The 9,923-nt window shown below is 48.9% G+C and overlaps 1 pseudogene; it reads left to right on the top strand.

Annotated features, from left to right (window-relative positions):
- Positions 1–7,403: 7,403 nt before the first annotated feature.
- On the top strand, positions 7,404–7,557 carry LOC138512666 (5.8S ribosomal RNA; annotated as a pseudogene).
- Positions 7,558–9,923: the final 2,366 nt, after the last annotated feature.

The raw sequence follows: 9,923 nt of genomic DNA, 5'->3' as shown, positions 1-9,923 counted from the left end.
AGTGAAGAGGGAAGAACCCAGTGCAGAATCCATGTCTGGCGACAGGGTGAGGCTGGAAGCACCCCTGCACGTTGGAAGCAGGTCATCTTGGAGCTGTGTTGCTTGGAAATGCTGGCCAAAGCAGGTGGTAAACTCCATGTAAGGCCAAATACGAACATGTGTCCGATAGCCAACAAGTACCATAAGTGAAAGTTGAAAATAACTCAGAAGACAGAGTACAAGAGGAGGTGAAACCACTGAGAGATAAATGGGTGAGCTGCGTGCAGTCCACTCGGAGGATTCAACACAGTGAGTAGGTTGGTTGATCAGAAGAGTGGATCCCCTCGTGGGACTAACACATTGGCCCAGACGGCCCCTGCAAGTTGATTTCCCTCCATGATTGTGCACTGTGTCTGGCTCTGGGTCAGCTGGTAAGGCCCAGAGGGAAGGTGGCTCTCTGATCTGGTTGAGAGTAACACAGCCCTCTGGCAGCAGTCTTGCCATGTCCACAGGGCTGAGGGGAAATGACCGCTGCTGCACCCTATTTCTCCAACCATTCCAGCCCCTCGCGGGAGGGTCAAGCTCCAAGTTGTTGAGGGCAGAGCCCCAGACAGCAGTCCTGCTTTTTTTTATTCCCCACACTGCATGTCTATGTGAGCAGACAAGGAGATTATGCAATCCCTACTGAAGCTCCTGTAAATCACCTGCACAGACCCAGTAGCACCTCCATGGGATACCTACTGGACCGTGACACTCACCTGGGCCACCAGATGCTGTGCTCACTTAGCCTTTTGCTCTGAGGCCAAGCCTGTTGGCCCCCACTTGTTTTGGGGACTCAGTCCGAGCAAGTAGGAACCTGTCCAGCTCCCATGACACACATATGTCCCACAGGGAGACACTTCACACCTACTATCATTGACCATGGCTACAGACAAATGTAGGTGACAGCGGTGCCAGGTGTGTCTCACACTAACTGATTGGACCACTGTGCCATACAGCATGTTAAGCCCAGTTGAAGGCCCAGATGTCCTGGCAAAGTCACCCACTACCACATTGCTGTGCGGCCATGAGGTCATTCCTGCCTTAATGCCACCATCCAGGGTCTGGGGCTGAAGCTGCCATCTGCACCACGGCCCACCCTCTATTCCCTTTCTCCCATGAGTTGTATACTGCCATTCCACCACTGTTTGGGCCAAGCGCACCTGTTTTGCTAGGCTTACCGGAAAGAGAGAACAGCTCAACACTCATCCTGCATCCCTGCAGGTGCACCCAGGATGTATGGGAGTTTCCTGTGCATACCATGGTTGTTAGGGAAGAATTGATGTAGTAACGCTGCAGAGACTACACAACCATTGTCCTCTTGGTATTACGTGACCCACCTTTTAGTATAGGCCTGTACACAAGTTGGTAGTGTGACTGAGCAGCCTGGCATATCTCAAGAGGGGTAAATATGAGCTGTAGAGATGTAGCAATGAAATCCACAAATACAAATAGCCAAGTGATGCTTATACTCCGGTTTTTGTTGTAAATAATTATGTATGTATTTAACAATAGTTTGTAAATAAGCATTCTTTAAAAATGGCAATATATAAGCAATCAAATACACTTTAAAATACTTTTCCAGAATCAACACAAAGCAAGTATATACACTTTAGAGTTGCTTCTTACATAATTCATAGATCTTGGGGGGACTTAACTAACTATGACAGTAATGGCATTTATATATCACTAGTACACATTGTAGATGATGACGTTTGTAGGAAGGACAGGTTAAGGGAAGGAAAAAGGTTGAACAGGTTTTCGGAGCATGTGAGCACTTTAAATCTCCCAATGAATTCTAGAAAACAAACGTTCCCAGCAATAATAGTTAAAAACCAAGTTATCAACTATGAGAGACAGTAAGTATTAAAGTCAAATGGACTAGAAGAGTTTGCAGCAAGCCAGGACAGCCAAAATCAATTGGAGCAATGTCTATGGGGCTGAGGCACTTCTTAGATAGTAATGTCTTGCACAAGGTTAGAGAGTTGTTTGAAGAAAAATCACTGTAGGGTCACAAGCTGTTACACTTGTGAAGGGTAGAGCTGAAATAAACTCTAGCAAAGCAGCTAATGCAAGTCTCAACTTAGAAGAACAAATTGACAAACAATGAGGTAAGGGGGGATAACAGACGTTGCACTCGATTTACCAACCCCTGGCACTCTGTTCCTGCAGTAGCAAAGAAGTACGGCCAGTCATGGAAGATGGTCCAATGGAGCTTGTTTCGGGGTTAGTTGGTCCCACTAATCCAAGGGAAGAAGTCGTCCCTTCCGGAGCTTCTCTTGTTGATTAGCAGGGCTACAACAAGCAGTTCAATGGTCCAGGAGGATGCAGCAAGCTTTATTCCCGGTTTCTTCGTCGGGTAGTTCTTCCCAGTGGTCGGCTCTGTCTTCAGTCAAAAAACCCTCGCCTTCTAAGCAGGTTTCCCGCATTCATGCACTGCCTAGCTGGTAGCTGTCCTCAAAGGACAGCCAGCCAGCCAATTAGGGCTATGTGCATTCAAGGATTCCTAAAGACAAAGGACAGAGGAGTTTCGGGAACGTCCCTCGCTTCCTGCCCTTCCAGACACAGTGGAGCCAAAGGCGGGATTCAGTACTGAAGCCCGCCTAAGACAAAACAAACAAAGGGCTCAAACCTGGCTTGGCGTGCAGAGTAAAATCCATGAAAGACCTCACAAACAGAAAATGGCAAAAAACGAAGACCAGGGCCATTTTGACAAAATGGACACCCATGGGTGGTGTACTGCAGCCGAGGATTCATCATGCGGTAGAAAAGCACAATGGTAGGAACATTAAACCACTGCCACCAGCCATTTAAAGTAGTGAGGGTAACATAAAAAATGTTACATAAGCAGGTACGAAAAGGGGCTACTAAGTAACCCCCCAGCACTCCACATAAAATGGTGTGGGCTTGACCTACAAAGAGAAAAGGTAACTAAAGTCAATTTCACTTTACTATTCTTGGGAACAGTAGATCACACAAGAAAAGGTATGTAAACCTTATGAGACATCTAAAGAATTTCTCTGTGACATTGCACTGAAGGTGCTGTGTGTCACCATACAAAATGTAGATGCCTATGGAGTTTATCAGACTCCAAAAACAAAGGAAACACATAATCTAAATCAGGTCAAAATATACAAGAGAGTGAAAAAAAAGGGCTCACTCACTCCCCCAGGGCTAAAATTAAAAAGTCCTAAAGTCCAGCAAAAGAGTCAGTGGTCTCCAAAATGGGAGGAATTAAGCACTAAAAAGAAAATTCTCTCTAACACTCATCCCGCCAGACTAAGGGCCAGGAGGATCTAATCCTCACCAGGATGGATCGCCTGTTGCAAGTCAGTTAAACTGTTTGCTGAGGATACAAGCAAGCTTTTGTAACCCTTGCTATCTTACTTTTTAACATTGGTTTTCATTTGCAAGCTATATGACCTGCTCCCCATCTGCAAAGGAAAAGAGGCCGGAGGGCTCCTTAAGTAGGGAAAAAGAGCAGCAAACAGGAAGTCACCAGGTGGGTTGCCTGCTTGCATGTGGGTTGACTGTCACACTGCCCAGTGGTGGTCCTGGGGTGCCCCAGTGGTGTCGACTGACTCCCCAAGGGAAAAGCTTGAAATTGTGCTGTCCCGAGCTCCGGGGTGGACAGGGGAGCTGCCCCCTCACTTGGGCACCTGTCCTGCCCAGCAGCAGTCCCAGAGTGGCTGTGTGGTGTCCCCCCCTCCCTGGAGTTAAAAGTTCTAACATTTGCCAGCCATAGCTCCAGGATTGATGCGGGTGCTGCCTTCGAGGTGCTGTAATTGGAATGAGTACACTGTATCAGGGGTCCTCCATGAGCATGTAGTCAAAAGGACATCGAAAGTAATCCAAGAAAGAGCATACACTAGGCAGGAAGTAACGCTGTGTATTACAGCTGGATAACCACATATCAAACGGCACAGTGGAACAGATCTGCTTGATACGAGCTGACAACACCGCCCACTGCTGTCAAACGTCATATGCAATTAGAGGTTTTTTGCATGGTGAAAAACAGCTATGAATATGTTGCAAATTATTAGACAGCCTATGAAACTGATTGGCAAGACTTCATCAGTCCCCTATAGTTAAGCATATGTTAACCAACAATGATTGGCACAAGCACTATACCCCCTCTGTCCATCACCTTCCCTGTGGTGCCACATTTCTTTCCATTCTGCCCCGAAAATGTCTTGTTTCTTTATTTGTGCTACACTATCGTGCTGACCTCCTGGACTTTATGATTCTGCCACTGGTCAGCACACATAGAAAAACACAAGACATCCTACGCTTGTGGGAAGGGAGACATTCAGACAGCATCCAATCAATGAGGCGCCTCACGGACATCAGCGACAGCACACTATCCTTGTAACCTTTCAGTGACATCAACACTCACCTTCCGATTGGCTCTTTCCCTTATCAACTCCTTGTCCCACATCCTTCTTCCAGGCCCATCTGTCAATAGGCAATTTGGAACTGCCTACCAGACAGTGGATGTGCCTCCCAGAACATGTTTTATGAGGTTAATGTTCCACTGTCCCAGTGAGCACCCAACAGCTTTTCCCGCCGACATTGGATGTATCTGCTAGTTCCTGTTTTCTAGCGACTACTGTCTTCTGAGAAAAATCAGCTGGCATTGTTCCTCCTTCACCCAGTTACCACGGGTCGGACATGCAATTTTCACATTTGCCCACCATGCAGGACCTGTCAATGTTAATCCCACGTTATATACTGACCTGTAGCCCTCGCCTCTTATTGGTGGCTAGGTAGTTTCCCTCACAATAGGTTACCCTAGTTATGCCTCCCACTCCCAAAGCCCTCTCATGTCCCGGATTGAGCACCCCTTGTCCCTGGACTTCTCGAGCTGTATGTGTGCCTTAGACACCTTTATTACAGCTGTCAATTATATCGCGTCCCACCTAGGAGTGCTCCGCCCCGCTCTCATTGCTGCAGCTGGTAGGTACACCCCCCTGGGCAGCGCTGAATCAGCACTTTCACTGCAACTATTTAAATCCTTAATGAGGATCTATTGGAAGGCAGGTCTGGTTCAAGCAGCCACAGTAATTCAAGCTCCGAAAGAGTACATCAAATGTGCTGCAGTAAAAAAGCTTGTAGTTGGATCTTGGGATCGAGCTGGAGGCCGGCGAGAGGTGAACTCGTCCCTGTTCCAGCCCTTGCCTCTCATCCCCCCCTTCATGAGTGTCCTGGGGGTCTGAAGCAGTTACTTTGAAAAACAATTAGAGTGTTTAAATCAGGCTGCTTGTCTGAATACTTCAACTAGGAAAAATGGAATAGGACAGTTTTTTTGTTGATTTTCGTAACAGGGGCCTTGATTGAGAGGGATGGCCAGGAGCATTCGTATCGTGCCACTAAAGGTGAAATTCTTAGACCGGCGCAGGACAAATCAAAGCAAAAGCATTTTTCCAAGAATGTTTTCATTAATGAAGAACGAAAGTCAGAGTTTCGAAGACAATCAGATACCATCATAGTTCCGACCAGAAACGATGCCGACCAGCGATCCAGCTGCATTATTCCCATGACCTGCCAAGCAGCATCTGGAAAACCAAAATCTTTGGGTTCTGGGGGGAGTATGCTTGCAAAGCTGAAACTTTAAGGAATTGATGGAAGGGTACCACCTGGAGTGGAGCCTGTGGTTTAATGTGACTCAACAATGGAAACCTCCCCCAGCCCGGACACGGAAAAGGTTGACAGATTGATAGCTCTTTCTTGATTCTGTGGGTGGTGGTTCATGGCCCTTCATAGTTGGTGGAGAGATCTGTCTGGTTAATTCCAATAGGGGACAAGACTTCTCCATGCTACTTAGTTACATGACCTCCAGCGGGCGGCTTTCAATTTCTTATAGGGACAAGTGCCCTTCAGCCACACAAAATCTATCAACAACAGGTCTGTGATACCCGTAGATGTCTGGGTCTGCACACATTCTACATTGAATCAATCAGCTTATGTCTATCCTTTGCTGACAGGTACGGGTAACCCACTGAACCCCATTCATGATACTGGGGATTGCAATTAGTTCCCATGAAAGAGGGATTCCCAGTAAGTTCAGGTCATAAACTTGCATTGAGTAAAACCCAGCCCTTTCAACACTATCGGTACATCTGATTGAATGTTTTAGTGAGGTTCTAGAATCGGCCCCGCCGGGGTCTGCAACGGTCCCGGTGGAGAGCCAAAAAGACAATCCAACTTGACTATCTAGAGGAAGTAAAATTAATTAAAAGGTTTCCATAGTTGAACCTGTGGAAGGATCATTAAAGGTGGAGCAGTCAGAGGAGGAGCTGAAGGCCTCACAGATGCTCACACCCACAGCACAGGGCACCCCTCGAGATAAGGTCCAGCCAGTTCAGTGGTCCATGTCTGGGGCACATGGGGGACCAAGCGCTGAGGCAGGGATCCCTTCCATGGGGGGGGCTGTGGCATGGAAAATGGACAGGGATGTCCAGCTGGGTTGTCTTAGCCTGCTTGAATAACACCCCCAAACATGCAAAAGAGAGAGCAAGAGAGAGAGAGAGAGAGAGAGAGCGAGAGAGAGCGAGAGAGAGAGAGAGAGAGAGAGAGAGAGAGAGAGAGAGCGAGAGAGAGAGAGAGAGAGAGAGAGAGCGAGAGAGAGAGAGAGAGGGAGGGAGAGAGAGAGAGAGAGAGCGAGAGAGAGCGAGAAAGAGAGAGCAAGATAGAGAGGAGAGAAAGCCTTGAGCAGACCCCAGAGCCGTGCCAGTTGTCTGCTCTCTCTCTGACCCTTGCTCCCCCATTGGGTGGGTGGGCCTTGATGGTAGGCAGGAAAGTTCTGAGTGGAGCTGAAGGAAAATTGCCTGTTCTCAAAGGACACATCCTCAGGTGGATGGGGCCTGGCATGCCAGGTAAGCTCTGTGCAATGGCGCAACCAGGCCTACTCGACGGGCAGGTTTTCGAGGTCTGGCCTCCCACTTGGATGAGTGATGGCCAGGTTTGCTGGTGTGGTGGGTGAACCTCCCTTGCCTCCATGTGCCTAGATCTCGGCCTGGTGTGGCCGTGCTGCGGTTTGAAGACTATAGCGTTCCCAATCGACTTTCTACTGCCTCAAACCTTACTCTCCATCCCTCGAATGGTGGGGTTGGATGAGTGGCTGTGGTGTGTCTGGGTGTGCTGGCAGAGGAGTGGCCTGCCTCCATTGCTGTGGGAAACCTTGTGTGCTGCCCAGGATGGTAGGGGCTTCCCGGCAGAGAGCGTGGAACCCTTTTTTTGTTAAACCCTGATGGTCGTGGCTGACTCCCAAGTGGGGAAGCTAGACAGGGCTCTGGACCTTCTAGCTGTAGGGGTTGGGTAGGCAGCACTGCCTCCCCAGCCTCTCCTGCATGGGCAGGCCAGGCCAATTTCTGAAAGTTTCCTGTGACTCTTAGCAGTGGATCACTCGGCTCGCGAGTCCATAAAGAACGCAGCTAGATGCAAGAGTTAGTGTGAATTTCATGACACATTGATCATCAACACTTTGAATGCACTTTGTGGCCCCGGGTTCCTTAAATGGCTATGCCTGTTTGAGGGTTGCATAATTTGCTTGGGGATGATACTCGAAGTGCGGCTGGAGCCATCGCAGGGACCCCCTTTCACTTTGTCCCCCTCAGACCCTGATCTGCACCATTGCAGGATCCCTGGGCCTTGTGTGGAGGCTTGTTGCAGGCCCGTCCTGGACTTCCTCTGCTTCCCCCCTTGTTGGATCAGCAAGGCCAGATGCCTGATGTGCCCAAGTGGTAGCCAAAAGCCAGATGCCCCTCCCCATACCGAGGACATTAGCCATGCCGCCTGTGGCTGTCTGTGGTGTCCCACAGATGCCTATGTAGGATGACCTCGGAGTGCAGGCCTTGTGACTGCATCCAGCAGGCAGTCTTCAGCACAGAATGATCCAGTGCACACTCGATTGTGCGGGAGGCACATGGCTGAGGCAACACCTCAAACCCCCCATGTCTGAGGCCGGCTGCTCAAGCTTTGGATCCCTGACTATGCCCTCAGATTAGACTTGGCAACACACTGAATTTAAGCATATTATTTAGTGGAGGAAAAGAAGCTAACCAGGATTCCCTCAATAACAGAAGTGAAGAGGGAAGAGCCCAGCGCTGAATCCCTGTCCAGCAGACGGGCCGGGAAATGTAGCATATAGAAGACCGACTCTCTGGCGTCGCTTAGGGTGCCCAAGTCCTTCTGATCAAGGCCCCCCCCACAGACAGTGATAGCCACCCCAAAGTGGGTGGTAAATTTTATCTTAGGCTAAATACGGGTGCTAAACCGATAGCCGTGAGAGTTATAGCCAACAAGTAACATAAGGGAATGTTCAAAACGACTTTGAAGAGAGAATTTTAAGAGGGCATGAAACCATTGAGAGGTAAACGGGTGGGGTCTGTGCAGTCCGACCACAGGATTTAACATGACAGGCAGGACAGTCACCCAGAGAGACTGATACTCTTGTGGGACTGCCACCTGGGTGCACACAGGCACCCGCAGGGCACATTTCCTCCATGGTGGTGCACTGCACCTGACTTTGGGTGGATTGGGAAGGCCCCAGGGTGCATGTGGCTCTCTGCTCTGGCAGAGAGTGTATCAGAAACCTGGCAACAGTTTTGCCATGTCTGTGATGCATAGGGAGATCGGCCACCACTGCACCTTCTTCTCTGGGATCGCTGGGGAGGCAACATGGGACAGTACCCTGTTCTTCTAGTGCAACTGTCGACTGGGGTGGTCTGTCCTCATTATGCCCTGTTCACATTTTGTCACATTAAGTGGAATGCCACAAAGTGCACCAGGGGTCTGCTTTCTCGGTTACCCACCCAACCCATCTTGAAACACGGATCAAGGAGTCTAACGTGTGCAAGTCAAAGGACAAAAGTAAACCATGTGGCACAATGAAGGTGAGGGTCAATGCAAGCAAGCTGAGATGAGATCCTGTTGCAGTGTTGCCCTGGGTGCACCACTGACCCGTCTCACCTACTATGACCGGAAGGTGGAGCATGAGTGTGTGTGATAGGACCCGAAAGATGGTGAACTATGCCTGGGCAGGGCAAAGCCAGAGGAAACTCTGATCCTTACATACAAATCGGTTTTCTAGTAATGCGAGTGATTAGAGGTCTTGGGGCTGAAACAATCTCAACTTATTCTCAAACTTTAAATCGTTAAAAAGCCTGGATCACTGGCGTTGAATCAGGCATTGAAAATGAGTGCCCAGTGGGCCATTTTTGCTAACAGAATTGGTGCTGAGGGATGAACCGAACACCAGGTTCAGGCACCCGATGCCGACGCACATCAGACCGTATAAAAGGTGTTGGCTAATATAGACAGCTGGATGGTGACCATTGAAGTCGGAATCCACTAAGGAGTGTTCAATCACTTGCTGAATCTATTAGCCCTGAACATGGAAGGCACAGCTCCACCTCACTGATGATGCCCAACAAGACTGAAACACGTTTATGGGGTTGCTGTTGGTACTCTTGTTCAGAAGGGAATTGCAATAGCATCTCGGCGCTGTATTGCCCATGTGGACGGGACAAAGACTAATTTGCAAATGGATATCTCCCATCTGTGAAAGGTACAGTGAGCTAAAATGTGGCTGCAAACTCTAGAGTGGGTACCATCCCAGAGAACAGGCCATTTTTGCCGTGTTTGTTCTCATAGAGGGTCGCCCATGACACTTTTTTGACTTTTTCAGTAGCCAAGTGCCTCGTCATCTAATTAGTTATGGGCATGAATGGATGACCAAGATTCACACTGCCTCTACCTACTATCTAGCCAAACCTGAGCCAAGGGAACTGGATTTGACAGAATCAGCAGGGATAGAATACCATGTTGAACTTTAGTCTGTCAATGTGAAGAGAGACGAAGGGTGTAGGCTAACTGGAAGGCCCTCGAGCCGCTAATGGAATAGC

The sequence above is a fragment of the Ambystoma mexicanum genome, chromosome 6p, assembly GCF_040938575.1.
Source record: "Ambystoma mexicanum isolate Mex_15411 chromosome 6p, UKY_AmexF1_1, whole genome shotgun sequence".
Taxonomy (NCBI): domain Eukaryota; kingdom Metazoa; phylum Chordata; class Amphibia; order Caudata; family Ambystomatidae; genus Ambystoma; species Ambystoma mexicanum.
The sequence above is the reverse complement of the archived record's forward strand: the minus strand, read 5'-3'. Positions and strand labels throughout refer to the sequence as shown.